This window comes from Lonchura striata, chromosome 2 (genome assembly GCF_050655825.1).
Source record: "Lonchura striata isolate lonStrDom1 chromosome 2, ASM5065582v1, whole genome shotgun sequence".
In the NCBI taxonomy this organism is placed as follows: domain Eukaryota; kingdom Metazoa; phylum Chordata; class Aves; order Passeriformes; family Estrildidae; genus Lonchura; species Lonchura striata.
The window spans coordinates 154,788,098-154,796,724 of NC_140704.1; the positions used below are offsets into that span (position 1 = coordinate 154,788,098).

Below are 8,627 nucleotides of genomic sequence, written 5' to 3' on the forward strand. Positions count from 1 at the left end.
CTGGATGATTTTTTAGGTCCTTTCCAACCCAAACCATTCCATGTCTCTGTGACTCTGTGACAGTTGCTCTGTCCTTCTGACAGTCACACCTTCTAAACTGGGATTGCTGTGGCTCATCCCCTTCCCACTGCCCGTCCTCTCCTTTCCCCAGGGAGACACAGCTCCTCCCTGAGCTCGTTATCTTCAGGTATAGCTCAATAATTAACGACCCTTGCAGGAACCAGGGCTGCAGTCAAACTGAGGCTTCCAGTCAGTGCAGGAGGAGCAGGGCTTGAAGTAAAAGGACTTGTGATTAATGTCCTCTACAATATGCAAATGAGATTTCCTTGTCCTTAGACCAAAGGCAACTAAATTAGTCAAACCAAAAGGGAAGAAGAACAGGAGACAATGTTTAAATTAGAGAACAGAGGGAGGATGATGTTTTTATTCCACAGTAATTGAGATTACAAATCCAGTCTCCCCTGGACCAATGAGCATTTCTATATGCTCGGTTGCCTAATTTGTGTTTGGCTCAAAGGAAGAAGTTATTTTGTTTAATTTTTTTTTTCTCTTCCTCTACAACTCAGAAAACCTGGAATAGAAACAGCTCTGGGAAGGAACAGCCAGGAAAGCAAAGCAAGACAACACAGCAGCAATCACTGAGGTAATCACTGAAAGCAAACAGGAGCTCCTGGGATCCTCCCAAAAGAAAGGTTTGGGAAAAATATTGGGGCAAGGGCAAAAAACCCCACATTTTACAACTTGAATAAGTTATCTTTGCTCCTTATAGGAGGATGGAGAATGGGGTGAGTGATTCTCTCAGTAGGAAAGGAAAAGGGTGGATGTGTATTAAAGCCGTTTGAAAGGGAGAGAAGGTGTTTAGAAACCCTCACAGGAATTAAAAAAGGAAGAAAATAGAAAGACTGGGATGTGATGAACACAGTGGGGTCCTTAAAGAATGAAACTGGTCCTCTCTGGCTTCATGGCATTACCTCATCTCTGATTTCATCCTCCATGGCTTCAGAAGCCTCTCTAGCAGTTTCAGGGTTAATATCTCCCCTCAGATTCAACTGCAAAAAAACACTGGAGAACCACAGACCTGCAAATCCATCTGTCATTCACCTTTTTTTTTTTTTTTTTTTTTTTTCCCATCCATTGAATTCCAGCACAGCCATGTGCTAAAAGTTGGAAAAACCTTGGACAGGCAGGTGAAGATGCTCTGGTCCATTGAGATGGGTTTCATCTGGTCAGATGTTTACATATTCCTCCAAATAAATGGCTGGAGGTGAATTATTTTAAGGAAACTGTGGAAATTTTTATGAAATTGGGCACCTCATGATAATGACACTGTCTGGACTAGGGAAGATGAATCTAAAATGGTTTAAAAACTGAATAGGCAGGTGATTTTAATTGTTGCAGTCTGTCTCTAAAGCACAATAGGAGAACACAGAAAAAGGGGATCATAGGATCATTTAGGTTGGAAAAGACCTTGAAGGTCATGAGGTCCAACATTTAACCCAGCACTGCCATGAAACAATGTCCCCAAGTGCCACATACAGCCACATATCTTTTAAACACCTCCAGGGACAGTGACTCCACCATGTCCATGGGTAGCCTGTCCCAGGGCTGGACCAGCCTTTCAGTGAAGGATTTGTTCCTGATGTCCAGTCTAAACTTCTCCTGATGGAACTTGAGGCCATTTCTCCTCATCCTGTCACTTGTCACCCAGGAGAAGAGCCCGACTCTCACCTGCTTGCACCTTCCTGTCAGGGAGTTGTGGAAAGCCAAAAAGTCCCTCCTGAGTCTCCTTTTCTCCAGACTGAGCCCCCCCAGCTCCCTCAGCTGCTCCTGGTGCTCCAGATCCTTCCCCAGCTCCATTCCCTTCTCTGGACAGGCTCCAGCTGCTCAATATCTTCCCTGCCATGAGGATTCCCACACTTGGGGGATGTGTCCCAGTGTCACACTTCACCTATGAGACAGCACTGCTGGTTTCTCCCTCTGATTCTGTAATACAGATCCACAAGTTTCTCTTAGGAAATCTTCTCTTTTCTTTGGCAGTTTCTGGGTGATGTCCCTGTTCAGAGAGCTCCGTTTTCCTTACAGCCAGGAGACAGGACAGACTGAGGGTGAGGCAAGCTGGGGTTGAACACAATTGCCTTTATTGAGCTAACCTGATGTTTGATCTTTCTCAAATCACTTGCTGTGTCCATAATTCTGTTTTTCTTCCCTGTCTCCCCCTGGAGTTACTGGTGGGGTTGTAACTCTTTCAAGGGAAGAAATCAGCTCTCTTTATCTTCCTATTTAATTCCACACCTGTGTTTCTCCAGGGCCAATTTATTTGTTGTTTTTTTCCTAGGCTTTCTCTCCACACAAGTCACTGTGCCTGCCTTGCCCACTAGATGTCATGAAATGCTGTGGATGCTCTCAGAGCTGTGGGCGAAGGGGACTTTTAGCTGCTTGGTAGCAAATTTCTGGAGTTCCTCCCTGGCCATCTGCTTTTTTGGAGGTAGCCCACTCAGCTGGGAACTGTGAGCAAAAGCATCAGCTGCCGCCAGCACCGTCCTATTTTCAGCTCCAAGGAATCACGACTGTTGGCTGCGCTGCCAGGAACAGCAGCTCCTGGCATTTGCTGCAGGTTGGTGAGTACAGGAGAAAACCCAGAGGGAGAAGGGTTTGGCTTCAGCTGACCCACAGTTAGGTATGGACAGCTCTGCAGCTCTTTCAAGTCTTCCTGTCTGCTGCAGGAATAAATTTCTTCTCTTCATTTCCGAGCCACTGGAAGGAGTAGTTGTGCTGGAAGAAGTTGTGCTTGGGATTGGTGGAGGCACTTTCCTGGAAAGACACTTGGAAAGGAGAAATATGAAATTTATTGGCTGGAGATGTGACTCATCCAGAGATGCAGACTCTCCACAGCTTCATATACAAAGGTCTTCAGGTCAAAGTGTTCATTAATAGATTTTGGAAGCTTTCTTTATTTTTTAGAAATTTCCTTTCATTTTTTCAGAGCTTTGCTTTCACTTTTCTTGCATTCTTCATATGATTAGTTACCATTTATCTCTTCTATTTAAACAACTCTCTTCTGTTAGGACTGGCCTGCAGTCAGCAGGGCTCAAGTGGGGGTGGGAGAGATATTTTTCATTCATTGCTTGACTGGAAAAAAAGTGATGCTTAATGGAAGTGGTTGCTTATTTCCCTATGCTTTATTTCTTTCCCTGTGAAGGAAAAGAGAGGAAGAGGATTTAAGCTGAGGGGTTTCCAAGATGGAATTAATCAAGTTAATCAACAGAGGTAACATTTGCTAAGCCAATTTTGTGAATATTTAGACATCACTCCACTAAATTCAGGGACAGATTGCTGCGGGACATCCTGTCACCACAACAGGACACTTTTGTCCCTCTCCCTCACACACAGCACTGCTCCAGGTAACCTTGTTCCCATGGAAAAGGTTGGCATGACCCTCTTTCTTCCTGGAATTCCACATGAAGGTGCCACGTGAGTAAGAAACCTGAGCACATCTTTGCAGAGACTCGTGTTAACAGTTCAGCAAATGTCGGATTTTTCTGAGCCAACAGCTTGTCAGACCCAAATACGACTTCCACATTTCCAGCATTGGAAGCAAAACCCTCAGGATGTTTTGCAAAGGTCTTTTTTTCCTGCCTATCTCTCCCTGTTGGTGTTCTGGCCTGGTTTGTAAGTTTGATCAGGCCAGACAAGTCCCAGGAGGTGCCAGGGATGTGAATCCCTGATTTGAGGGTGGAAAGGAGGGTGAGACTTTGTCCATATGGACCAAATCCCTTTTAAAACACTTCGATTCTGGGATTAAGAACATGTGCCAGCTCTTTTATGTGGTCTTCTAGACCTGGGCCTGCAGCTCTAGGGATCCAGCAGCTGAGAAAGTGAAGAGACAAGAACAGAAGATGGCAACAAAGATGATGAAGGGACTGGAGCATCTTTGTTATGAGGCCAGGCTGAGTGAGTTGAACATGTTCAGTCCAAAATAAAGCCACTGAGAGGGAACCTTATCAATGTCCAGTTATATCTGCAAGGAGGGGTCAGAGATGTCCCAGGCTCTGCTCCATGGGGCCCAGCAATAGGAAAGGAGGAACAGGCAGGAAATTATGCCCAGGAAATTCCACTTGAACATGAGGAAAAACTGTCCTGTGCAGTGCCCAAACCCTGAACAGATTGTCCAGAGAGGGTGTGGAGTCTCCCTCATGGGCCACATTCCAGAACCATCTGGACACCATCCTGGGCCAGGTGCTCTGGGATGGCCCTGTTTGAGCAGGGAGGTGGCACCAGATGACCCCACTGTGGTCCTTTCCAGCCTGACCCATTCTGTGATTCTCTGAGAAGAGACACCTGTTCTAGGGCAGACGGTGTCTACTGGCAGAAGAAAGGCTCCAAGTCCCTCACTGGGTTTTGGGGAAGTCACATCAAAGCCCTGCTGCTTGACAGGTGAGAAAAACCACGTGCAAATATGTGGAAGGTCAAAGAAGGTCTGAGCTTTGTGGGAAAACATTTGAAACCCCTGTTCCCCTACCTGAAAGTAGCTTTGGAGTCCTCTGCAGAGAGATCCTGCTTTGCCTTGTCCAGAGAAGCTGTGGCTGCCCCATATCTGGAAGTGTCCAAGGCCAGGTTGGATGGAGCTTGGAGCAACCTGGGCTAGTGGAAGGTGTCCCTGCCCATGGCAAGGAGTTGGAGTGAGATGATCTTTAAGGTCCCTTCCAACCCAAACCATTCCATGATTCTGTGATCCCTGCAGAGTGACAAAACCACCGGGAAGCCAGAGCTGGCCAGCAGGACCCTGGTGGCTGCGATTATTTGAGGTGACATGTGCCAGCAGCGTGGATGAGCCCATTTTGCCCCAAAAGTCGCAGCAATCTCCGCAGGTCCTACGTGTCCTGCATCCATCCCTGCGTGCTCCCTGCTGTCATCGTCCTTCCCGAGCCGATTTTCCCTGGTTTTGTGTGCTTTGGAGCCAGGAGAGGGCAGCAATGCTCATGGACAGGCACACAGCGCCGCTGCCGTCCCCGGTCCTCTCCGAGGGTCTGGCAGCGACATCCCAGCGCCCCGGTCATGTTGGGATGGACAGCACTGTACACAGGTGCCTCTGGCACTTCAGGCTCAGGTAAATCGGCGTACAAAACTTTCTTTTTTGTCCTTTTTTTCTTTTTTTCTTTTTTTTTTTTTTAATTTGCAAAAAGAAACTTCTCCTCTGCAGCTTGGTTCACACAGGCTGTGATTTAAAACCCTCTTCAACACCCTAAGGTGTGGCCGAGCAGCCTCTCCCTTTCCTCTCATGCAGATAAGACTCTGGATACTTTTAGGCAAGTGGTTTTGATTTAATTGCACTTTTTGATGAGCATTTAAAGCCCTCCACAGCTTAGAAAATTCAAGAAATGAACACCCTTTCTTCACCCAGCCTCAAGTAATGAATGAAAAATAAGAGATTTCTGAAATAGTTTCCCTTAATAAGCATTGATTAGAGTCACAAATCTCTGCTGAGCAGTGGGAGCCTGCATCGAATGTGGACACATCAAAAAGGTTCCATCTCGAGATAACTTTTTGGGTTTTTTTTTTTTTTTGGTTTTTTTTTTTTGTTTTTTTTGTTTTTTTTTTTTTAACAGCGAGAACAATCAAATCCTGGAACAACCTGACCAGGGATGTGGTGGAGTCCCCAGTCCTGAAGGGTTTCAAGCCCCATCCCTGGAAGTGTCCAAAAGCCAGGCTGGAAGGGGTTCTGAGCAGCCTGGTCCAGTGGAAAGTGTTCCTGCCCATGGCAGGGGGTGGAACCAGATAATCTTGAAGGTCCCTTCCAAACCAAACCATTCTATGAATCCATGAAGATTAAATTGGACAAAGTGTTAGACAATCTCATCAAGGATCCCTCCTGATTAAAGATCCTACTTTCTGGACTCAGGGTGGGGACATGAAATCCTGGAGACATCCCCCTGGATGAGTGACCTTTAGTGAAGGAGGTCTCCTCAAGGTGCCTGACCTTGGAGTGAGGCTCTGCCCTCATTCTTAGCACATGGTGGCTGCCCCAACTCTCCAAAATCTGCTTCTGAGTCCATGACTCATCTTGCCATGATGAGCAAACCAGACTTTCCTTCCCCTTCTCCTTTCCCAAGCCAGAATGAGCCAAAGCATCATTTGTTTTAACAATAGATCGATCAAGAGAGATCCACAGGCATAAAGCCTGAGCTGTGGAGCTGTGCCAATCCAAAGGCAGGCAAGGTGAGAGGGAAATGGCAAATGTCTCATTGATTTCAAAGCTGCTACACGATCCTGCCTGGGAGTCTGTGAAGCTGTTAAAAAAAAAATTAAAAAAAAAAAAAAAGCCTTAAAAGGACGCGGTGTTGATGGGGAGTTGGCAGCTTCCTTTGTGCCTGCTGTTTATTCTCATACAAAGCAATCCAAATGCGGAATGTTTACCCAATGGAAACCCCTCAGCATTGTGTTTCCCTCTCAGAGCTTCACACAGCTCATTCCTCACCAGCTGGAGCTCTGCAAAACACCCTTTCTTACTCACCCGTGGCCACCCACATCCAAATGCCACCAGGCCTGAAGGAGCTCGAGGAACAGGGGTTGACCAGGACGTCTTTTAAGCCAACAGAGAAGCCCCTGACTTGCCCTCCTGCCCTTTTTTCTCCATTTCTGCCTTTAAATTTATAAAAGACATGAGGTACATTGCTTTGGTGGCAGGTTGATACTCAACTCCCAGGAGTTTGATTCCCTTCTCTGCCACTAATGTCTCCCAGGGCAAAGGGTTGTTGTCATTAAGGCCACATCCCTGTGATGGGCACTGGTGACACATGGCTTCACATCCATCAAAAGCACCGAGACTGCGAATTTGTAGTGCCAAAATCTCCTCCGTCTCTCTTAACATGGCCCATTAGACTAACGACTTCCCATCAGCCAGGAATGTGGGCAGAAACAGCTGATAATTATAGACATCCTGCAACTCTTCCCTTACAAGCTCAGGAAATTCTTCTGCAGGATAAAGTTAAAAGGGATGCTGAAGTTTTCATTTGTAAGGATACAGTTATAAGAGCTCCACATAAAATCCCCTAAAATGGGGTTTATAGAGAATCATAGGATGGTTTGAGCTGGAAAGGACCTTGAATGCTCTGAGATCTCCCTCTCTCTGTAAATATCACCTCTCTTCTGTCAAGACCCTCATAAAGACCCTCACCTCTGTCCAGTGCCATGGATTGCTACCACCCAACCTCCTCACAATATGACAGAATCCAGACTGATTTGGGTTGAAAGAAGCCTTAAAGATCCAGTTCCAACCCCCCAGCATCTATTGCATAAAGGGTGAAATTTATTTTGCATGGTTTTCTCTTTCTCAGATATGTTTTGTTAGCCACTCCTGCTCACTCTGGAAGATCTGTTGCTTACCTCAATTTCCCTTTCTCTTGGAATAAAATCTTCCTTTTCAATTGAAACTGAATTTCCTCAGCCCTGTTTCTGGACCCTGCAAAGTCCTGCTGTTCCCCTGTTTCCACCCTCAAAGGGAAGAGATGACCTTGCTCGGATCCTCCCTGGGGAGTTGCACTGAGCTTTGGAGGAGGGGAAAACCTCTTTACTGCAGCAGCCATCAGCTCATGCATATGCCACTGTCAATTCATCTGAAGTCTGTTGGCCAAATTCCAGCACTCTGCAGGGAAAGGAAAAAAAACAAAATGAAAGAAGAAAAAAATAGCTGGTAGAGGTAATAGGATATGCCAGAAATTATTGTATCTCCTTTTTTTATTCTGCTTCTTGGGGTTCTCTGGGGTTTTTACCTCCTTCATTAATCTGGTGTTTGTTTTTTGCACTGGTTAAGCCCACCCTAAGCTAATTGTTATCCTCTTAACTAATTGTTAAATGAGTTGTGAGTGAAGATAGAGAGAACCCTGAGCCTTTTAATGGAATTTTTAAACTTGGAAAAGACCTCTGAGATCACCGAGGCCCATCGCTAACCCAGCACTGTGCTCACCACCGCACCATATCCCTGAGCCATATCCACACACCTTTGAACACTTCCAGGGATTGGTGACCCCAGCACTTCCCTGGACAGCTTGACCACCCTTTCACTAAAGAAATTTGTCCTAATATCCCATCTGAACCATTCCTGCTGCAATTTTAGGCCGTTTCGTCTTCTCCTATCTCTTTTTACTTGGGAGTAGAGACAGACCAACCCCTACCTGGCTGCACTGTCCTGTCAGTTCCAGAGTTCAGGCTGTTCTTTGCTTCCCAGAGGAGAATCCTGGATGCCCAAGGAAATGCTCCACACACTAAAAGGCCACAGCTGATGGAAAACAATTTCCCAGGAATTTCAGGGTGCAGGACAGCAAGCCCCAGGGGTCAGGATGGCCGAGCGGTCTAAGGCGCTGCGTTCAGGTCGCAGTCTCCCCTGGAGGCGTGGGTTCGAATCCCACTCCTGACAACTTCTTTGCTGGCCAGAGCCATCCCACAGGGAATTCTGCTGCTTCTCTGTGCAAGAGACAATTCCTGGGAATGTCCCTACTCTGGTCCAGCCTCAGGATTAACACCCACTGTTGGTTGTTCACATTGGCAGTGATGAGTGTCCCTCCCACTTATCAACACCTGGTGCGGGTGGAGTTTTATTTTTCCATAGGATCAACCTGGCCCAGGTGGAA

At 46.5% G+C, this 8,627-nt stretch overlaps 1 long non-coding RNA gene and 1 other non-coding gene across 2 annotated transcripts; one reads left to right on the forward strand and one right to left on the reverse strand.

Annotated features, from left to right (window-relative positions):
• Nucleotides 1–390: 390 nt before the first annotated feature.
• LOC146768498 (uncharacterized) lies at nt 391–6,300 on the reverse strand. Its single transcript, XR_014953141.1, has 2 exons — nt 4,520–6,300; nt 391–3,191 (listed from the first exon to the last, which is right to left on the reverse strand). It is a non-coding gene; the product is annotated as an uncharacterized LOC146768498 (long non-coding RNA).
• A 2,030-nt stretch (nt 6,301–8,330) lies between these two features.
• Nucleotides 8,331–8,413, forward strand: TRNAL-CAG (transfer RNA leucine (anticodon CAG)). The gene has a single exon. It is a non-coding gene; the product is annotated as a tRNA-Leu (tRNA).
• The last annotated feature ends 214 nt before the right edge of the window (nt 8,414–8,627 follow it).